Source organism: Tenrec ecaudatus, chromosome 10 (genome assembly GCF_050624435.1).
Source record: "Tenrec ecaudatus isolate mTenEca1 chromosome 10, mTenEca1.hap1, whole genome shotgun sequence".
NCBI classification, from domain to species: Eukaryota; Metazoa; Chordata; class Mammalia; order Afrosoricida; family Tenrecidae; genus Tenrec; species Tenrec ecaudatus.
This window is the reverse complement of record NC_134539.1, coordinates 31,717,252-31,725,866: the sequence shown is the minus strand read 5'-3', so window position 1 is coordinate 31,725,866 and position 8,615 is coordinate 31,717,252. Positions and strand designations below refer to the sequence as shown.

Sequence of the window (8,615 nt, the reverse complement as noted above, 5' to 3'; positions counted from 1 at the left end):
CGAACCGGCGCTTGGCGGCGTTGCCATGGGGATGCGGCCCGCTGGCTCTTTCTGGCTCGTGGGGATGACAGGCCAGCTTGGGGCTCTCTCCTTGCGGCGTCTTTTCTTGTCCTTAGACAAGGCTGACCGAGGAGTTTGGAAGTCCCCAAGGTGAGAAAGGGCCGGGATAACCGGGACGAGGCGGGGCAGACCTGCTCGGGAGATTTGGCGCGGGCCCCGGGGGAGAGAGCGTGCGTCATGCCCGCCGAGTGCGGGAATAGACCGGCGGTTGGGAGAGAACCGGGAGTTAGCCCCTCGTGGTTCTCCAAACGCTCACCCACTCTCCTACCTCTCACTCCCACATCCCAGCCTTTTCTCAGCGAAGGTCTCCACCCCTCCGCCGTTAAGCCTCTTCTGAGCCCCAAAGTCCGCTTGCCTTTGAACCAGTATCCCAGAGTGGAATTTCATTGCAATTCAGCCTTGGCCTATTTGTGAACCCCATTTTCTTCTCTTATTTCTAACACGTAGTGCGTTTTTAATTGAATTTAATTAACCACAAATAGGTTGAATACCCCCGTATGCCCTGCCCCATTCTGCCTCCCATTGCGATACCAGGTTTTTTTGTTTGTTTTTGCGAGAACTGGGGGAGAACACCCTATCTCGTGTACTTAGGGTCTGAAGAGCCCTTCCACCCTCTGGGAAGGTTAAAAGATAGTTTTCTTTTTCTGTTTGGTTGGTTGCTACAACACTGCCATATGTGGCTTTAGTGGGCCTCTCAGTTGTGCTTACTGGTGTCTTTGCGTAAAACAAGCCCTCTGTTTCAATGTGTATCATACCGTTGGGATCCAAGAGAGAGAGTATACAAATCTTATGCAGAAGCACATTTAAAATATATTGTCACGTTCTAAGTGTGCTTCAGATAATATTTTAAAGCATTTGTACTTTGTATTTGCGTTCTGCTGGCAGTCTGTTTCAAAGACAGCGCTCAGGTTTCTTCCTGTCCGTTCAACAGTTGGTGTCTGTGATAGAATGGCCTTGGCCAGGCTGTTGTTTTCTGTTCATTCATGGACCACGTAGACTTGTGTTCTCCGTCTGTTTGTTACTGAGTTTGCTTAAGAGTCTGTTGTCTAAGTTCATAGCTCAATGATGACTAATAAAAGATTTAAAAAGGTCATGGTTAGCAGCTCTGTTTTATCGCACTCTTATAAAAGTTTGAACAGTCTCTTATAACTAGACTGCAGATCTGTCGCACGTAGTGGAAACCGGCCTGGCATTCAGTGTTTGGTCTTGGCACTACCTCTAACTCACTCCTTGTGGTTGGCCCTGGAAGTCAGTTAGCCTCTGTAGATCTTACTTTTCCCATCTTTAAAATCCAGGACTTGAACCAGATTCGAATTCTTGTGTATCTACTGTCAATGTAGTCAACAACTGCTGTGAAGTAGGCATGATATGCTCTGGTCCGGTAGTTCTCATTTATTGAGCTTTTTGCCCTGTGCATAGAATGGTGCCAGGGGCCTTGTATCAATATTAGTTTATATAAATGTGCCAGGTCCCTCGGTGGTGCAAACAGTTTGCCCTTAGCTGCGAATCTAAGCTTGGTTGTTCGAACCTTCCCGGGCATCTTGGAAGAAACCCTGGCGATCTGTTTTGGCAGACTCTTCTGGTGCAGTTCTTATTCTGTAACACATGGAGTCCCCAAGAGTTGGAATTGATGCCAAGGTACTAGGTTTTGTTTGGTTTGTAGTAATGTGTTGCCATGGTAGGAATTCATTAAACACTTTTTACATTGCTAATGAATATCTTTAGCTATGCCTTTGAAGAAAATTGGAAGTGGCTGCTTCATCCTCTGATTCCGAGGCAACAGCATTTTCCCTCTAGGCTGTAATTTTATTTTGTGTAGATTGAGATGTTAAACTCATATCTTGTGTTCTGTGATTGATCCATGAGTCCAGTTTCCCATGCTGGCTCAGTGCTTTAAAAAGCAGTCTTTGGATGAATGAATGGAAGGTTCTCTTTGGCACTGCCACTCTATCTGTGTCCTTAGCAGTTCCTTTGAATAATACAACCTTGCTCCATTTTGTTACCCAGAAACATTGATTGTCAAGGCACCACTGACTGCCAGAATTTTCCTGACCAGTGACGTTACCCTAATACCAAAGTTTCTATCACGCACAATGATAAATGATGTCAATTGCCTTTGTAGAGTTTTGAATATAGTGTAGGGATATTTACTCATGAAGCAATTGTTTATTGTTTCTGGACACTGTATTTAATCCTAGGGTTAAAAAGAGTAATAGGATACAGCATACTACACCTGAAAATACCTCATTTGTGTTTTAATTCAAGTAAGAGAGAGGTAAAGGTTTGATGAGAGTGGGAGGGAGCCACCTAAGTGCAACATGAATTAATGCATAGGAATAAAATAATCTTAAGAAGTTGGTTCAAGCAGAGATCCTAGAAAGCTTTGTAGGGCACGCTAAGGAGCTTGAACTTTGTTCTATAGAGAGATGATAGGATGTCCATTGAAGGGTATTACATGAGAAAGCAGAATGGTCTTAACTGCTTTTGAAAGAATGACCTGGTTCTGCAGTTTGGAGGATGACTTGGAAGGGGCAGAATTAGAGGCAAGGGAAATCTCTTGAGACATGTAATGATTTAGGTGGGAGACACCGGGACTGAAACCACCAGGGAGATGGCAGTAGGAATGAACATAAGAGAGACCTGACATATATATTGTTAGGTTCCAAAGAGTCGCGACACTGTGCACAACAGAACGAAACGCTGCCTGGTCCTCTGCCATCCTCACAGTTGTTGAAGGCGCTGTGTCAGTCCATATCATTGAGGTCCTTCCTCTTTTTAGCTGCTCCTCTACTTTACCAAGGAGATTAAGTTGGTATGGGTTATTGACTAGATTTGGGATGAAAAGAGAGGCAGAAGTCTAGGATTCATTCCAGCTTAACGCTGAGTGACGGGCCGTGTGACTGTCGCCTCTCAAGGAAGAGAAGGGTGGTGGGTCAGGTCTTCTGGGGAGATAAAGAGTTTTGTTATTGACAGGTAGTCCAGAAGTTCAACTATGGGAACATTTTGCTAGTGATCGTTGTATGTTTTTGCTACAAGATATATCTATGAAATTGTTTTATTGTGAAGTCAACTAAAGTCACACGAGGATTCTGGAAGTACTCCACCTATCATTGCACAATATCTAGGCCCAAAAGACTAAATTTCCCCAGTAATGAGGATCAGTAAAGTCCTTTTTCAGTTAGCCACCTATTTATGTTGCGATGTAATTGGTTAACATTGATAAAGAATCATGTACCCAGCATTACTTTAAAACAAATTCTTATGTGTTTTGAATAAATTTCATTACCTATACATTGATTTCTTCATCTCTCAGAAGGAAGATAGTGGTAATTGTCATCTATCACAAAAGTCTTGGAAGTTTAATTAGGTACATAATTACACGCTAATGATTTAGCAGATGGTGAATAAACTTTATTATTTTAATTGTTCTTTGCTTTCTCAGTATCGTTCCTTTGGAATATTCACTAGTGCCATTGTGGCAACTTCCTAAAGGTAATGTTACCTTCACTGGAAGACTATATATCATCTTGGTAATTTATGAAAACTGATTGTAATTTTCCCCCAATCAAACACCTAAAATATGTTTTCTTGAATGTATTTTATAATTGCAAAATGGCAAAAGTCTGCAATGGTAACCTCCAACAATTGGACTAGACCTAGATTTTAAAAATAAAGCACTATATTTAGCCCAACGCTGGTTACCACCTGTTCCTTGGGATTCTTTCAAAATTAAGCCTGTATTTTTAGAGAGTGCAATGTTTGCACTGTTGCTTTTGTTTGTTTTGGTTTTAATTTGCACTGCTTTTAGATAATTAGGTTCAACGATTGTGCTATATTTATTTTTAGCTGATTGCTCTTATGCTTTTTACCAGACTTAAGAACTTAATAATCTCATTGTGGGGCTCTTGAAGGGAATTCCCATAGTTTCAGGACATTAACTGTGTAAGTTTGAGCAAACTAGAGCTTATTTATTTTTCTAAAAATAAACCATCTCAATAACTACTTTTGAGTGTAGCTCACACAATCACTATCTGAACACCCACATCTTGTTTTAAGAATTCCATGATATAGTCTCATTTCTCTGCAGCTGTTGTTTTAAACAGGTGTCTAGTATCGTTTGTCTTCTGTTTAGATCAGTAGTCTATAGATAGAATAATCCCTAGAGTTTGAAATAACTAATTACTTTGTAGAGAAAAATTGTTTATACAAGTATACATTACTTGCTTTTTAATATCCCACGAATAATCCTAAATTCCTTGAATTAGCTACCTTATGCCTAGCATGAGGTACAGAAAAACTTAATGAAACTGATTTGAAAGTGTTGGGTTGTACAGTATTCATTTCTAATGGTAATTTAGAATTTTTTCACTTTAGAGATAAATCTTTCCAATTAGTGATTTAGTTCATGGCTGCTTCAAAATGGTCATTATTAGAAGCTGTCTAGGGGCTAGGTGGGTTGGAAAGTGGGCAATGCTTTCTCAAGAAAACCGTTTCTTTTTGAGATAATGCAAATGTTCTAAAAGTGATCATGATGCTTGTATAACTGTGAACATACTAAAAGCCAGGAAGTTGTACCCTTTAAATGGGCGAGTTGTGTGGTAATTGTCACACGAATATGCGCTTTCTAATGTGGTCATTGACAGAGTTTAGTGAGAGTCAAATGAAGACATCTTTCTCAGCATCCAGCAGCTGCAGCTGTTCGTTGCTGCCAAGTGGGCTCTGACTCCTGGTGACCATACGTGTAACAGAAGAGAACCTTGCCTCGTCCTGTGCCATCTCCACGATCACTGGCATACAACGGTTGGTCCACTGGAGCTATTGTGTCAAGCCACCTCGTGGAGGCTTTCCCTCGTTTTGTTGACTTTTCACTTTACCAAACATGATGTCCTTTTCTAATGCTTGTTCTTTCACAGTAAGTGAGACAAGGTCTTGCCATCCCCTCTCCTAAGGAGCATTCTACTTGTGCTTCTTCTGAGACTGATTTCCAACCCAGAATACGGAATCTTCCTTACCAACACCACAATTCAAATGCTTCATTTCTTCTTCTGCCTTCCTTTTTCATTGTCTAATCCTGTATTTTCATACTACTTGTACAATTGAAATAAAAATTGTGTTTCATCTTTAGATGTCCTAGATGCTATTGGTCTCTGGGCTCCTGGTTGGACCATTTTGATGGATAGACTAATGTATGCTGACCTTGTATGTTGTTAGTTGCTGTTGGGTCAGCCCTGACTAATGGTTACCTGTGCCCAGTGAAATGCAATGCTGCCTGGTCTTGTGCAGTCCCCATGATCACTTGTGTATCAGACCATGGGGATCTGTAGGGTTTTCAGAAATAGAGATGCGGGCCTTTTTCCTAGTAGTCCATGTCAGTCTGGGAGCTCTGCTGAAACCTTTTCAACACCACAGCAACCGCAAGCCTCTACTGACAGACAGGCTGTGGCTGTGGACCAGGTGTAGGGCTGGGAATTGCATCTGAGTTTCCCCCATGAAAGGAATTCTCCCACTGATCTACCAATGCCCCAATTTTCTATGTTGTCTCTCACTTTCAGGGACAGCATATTCATCTTAAAAAATAGACTTGTGTCATGGAATAAGTAGAGAGTGGGATATAGTAAGATGTTTGAAAAGGCTACTGAGGGTTAGCTTAGCTTACCAAAGTCACTAGGGCCAGTCATTTAATCATTCACAGCCTCAGGGTATCACATGCAGTGAGCACCAGATCCTGGGTCTTGAATGTCCACAGAGCTGGCCAGTCAGTGTAGATGAGTAAAGTTGATTGGCTTGAAAGAAAACACAGGAGCCCAGAGACCAATAGCATCTAAGACAGCGGTTTTCAACCTGTGGATCATGACCCCTTTGGAGGTCGAACAACCCTTTCACAGGCATCGCCTCATTCATAACAGTAGCAAAATTACAGTGATGAAGTAGCAACGAGAATATTGTATGGTTGGGTGGGTCACCACCACATGAGGTCCTGTATGAAAGGGTCGCGGCCTTAGGAACCACATTCTAAGAGCTCTTCTAAAAGAGGCCCCACTACTCACTTTCAGTCAAGGATTGCTTTATCTTATTGTGGGCTCACTGAAACTATATCTTCTTTGGTAATTGAAATATTTTGGATGTTGCATACTTGAATTAAGGTATTCAATATCTCAAACATTTAATTAACTTTGAATACTTTAGGACTTGGGCCGTTCCTTCCATAGCCTTTTATTATTATTATTTTGCCAAGGACTACAGATTTAAGTTTTCCATTTCTTTTTTATAGTGATCAAAAACTTTAAAAACACTATTGAATAATCTTGACACTTATAAGCAGCAACAGTAGAATCTAACATTCTTTTCTAATTTTCCAACTAAATATCATAGTGCCTGTTTTTGAATTCATGTTGGAATTGTCTCCCCCTGGAAACCAATCAGGGTCCAGTATATCACCAACTAAACACACAACCTTCCTCTACTTCTTTAATGCTTCCTCCCTGCCCCCGCCCCCACTAGCATGGCCCCGATTCTATCTTACAAATCTGGCTAGACCAGAACATGTACACTGGTACAGATAAGAGCTCACAACACAGGGAATCCAGAACAGATAAGCTCCTCAGGGGAGCAGCGATACTAGGATAAGGGAAAGGTAGGGGAGTAAGAGAACCTATCAAAATAATCGATGTGTGGCTCCCCCTCCCAGGGGACAGACAGCAGAAAAGTGGGTGAAGGGAGACAGTGATCAGTGTAAAACATTAAAAAGAATAATATATAAATTATCAAGGGGGCGTGGGGGGGGGAGGGAGGAGAACAATGATATCAATCAAAGGCTCGAGTAGAAAGAAAATGTTTTTAAAATGATGACAACATATGTACAGATGTGTTTGACACAATGGATATATGTATGGATTGTGATAAGAACTTTAAGAGTCCCCAATAAAATTAAATTAAAAAGAAAAGAATTGTCTCCCCCTAAAAGCTGAGGACAACATTCTTTTAGCAAATATATCTATCCCTATGGAGCCATGGTGGCATAGTAGATTATGCTTGGACTGCTAACTACAAGGTCAGCAGTTTGAAACCACCAGCCATCCTTTGGGAGAAAGATAGGCTTTCTGATTCTGCAAAGTTTTTCATAGCCTCAAACCCAAAGGAGCAAAGAGTTGGAATCGACTTGTGGCAGTAAGTGATTGCTTCAAACAACTTAAGATATTTAAATACTTTTTTTGGTCATTGACTCTAAGTGTATGAGGGGGCTTTAAAAAGTTTGTAGAAAATTGGAATGAAAAGATAATGGAATTTTCCATAAACTTTTGAAGTTCCCTCATAAATTTGTTTCAGGAATACCTTTTTCTCTCAGATTGACTTTTAGAAATTAGACCAATTTAAACTTTACTACCAGATGCTTCCTTTACTATCATATATTATGTAGGTCAGTGGAAGAGAAGTTATAAGAAATGGCATGTGATCATTTAAACTTATACCTCTAAAGCTCTAAGAAAGAAAAATTGGATATGGTGGTAGAAAACATCTTTTCAGTCTCCATATGTTCTTTGAATTTAAAATAACAGTGGCACTATATGATTTTATTTCATATGACATTCTAGAAAATACAAACTAATCTATCGTGACAAAGCAGGCCAGTGTTTGCCTAGGAACAGGGGTGCAGGTGAGGACTGAGTGCAAGGGCAATAGAAATTCATAGAGGTGGTTGATGAGACTTTCTTGATTGTATTTTGGTTGAGGTAGTGTTCACATAGGTATATATTTACCAAATCATAGCCAAGTGTACACCTAAAATGGGCATAAATTTATTGACGTTGATTAAAAGAATATTAAGACATATGTCTTTTGATAAGTAACATCATCTAATACCTAATATAGGGTAATTAGCCATTTAAATAAACTGGGTTTTTAAAAACATTTTATTAGGGGCTCATACAACTCTTATCACAATCCACACATATACATACATCAATTGTATAAAGCACATCTGTACATTCTTTGCCCTAATCATTTTCTTTTTTTTTTCTCTTCTTTTCTTTTTTTACATTTTATTAGGGGCTCATACAATTCTTACCACAATCCATACCTATACATAGATCAATTGTATAAAGCACATCCGCACATTCCCTGCCCCAATCATTCTCAAAGCATTTGCTCTCCACTTAAGCCCTTTGCATCAGGTCCTCTTTTTTTTCCCCTCCCTCCCCACTCCCCTCTCCCTCATGTGCCCTTGGTAATTTATACATTGTTATTTTGTCATATCTTGCCCTATCCGGAGTCTCCCTCCCCCCCCTTCTCTGCTGTCCCTCTCCCAGGGAGGAGGTCACATGTGGATCCTTGTAATCAGTTCCCCCTTTCCAACCCACTCACCCTCCACTCTCCCAGCATCGCCCCTCACACCCTTGGTCCTGAAGGTATCATCCACCCTGGATTCCCTGTACCTCCAGCCCTCATATGTACCAGTGTACAGCCTCTGCCCTGTCCAGTCCTGCAAGGTAGAATTCGGATCATGGTAGTTGGGGGAAATAAACTGTTTTTGCCAATGAAAGAGAATTCTTAAAAAT

At 40.8% G+C, this 8,615-nt stretch overlaps 1 protein-coding gene across 1 annotated transcript in view; it reads left to right on the top strand.

Annotated features, from left to right (window-relative positions):
* Positions 1–26: 26 nt before the first annotated feature.
* Positions 27–8,615, top strand: part of KIF24 (kinesin family member 24) — a 56,713-nt gene continuing 48,124 nt past the window's right edge. Inside the window, exon 1 of the mRNA XM_075560047.1 lies at positions 27–150. The gene's annotated coding sequence lies outside the window, so the exon portion shown is untranslated. The remainder of the gene's footprint in view (positions 151–8,615) is intronic.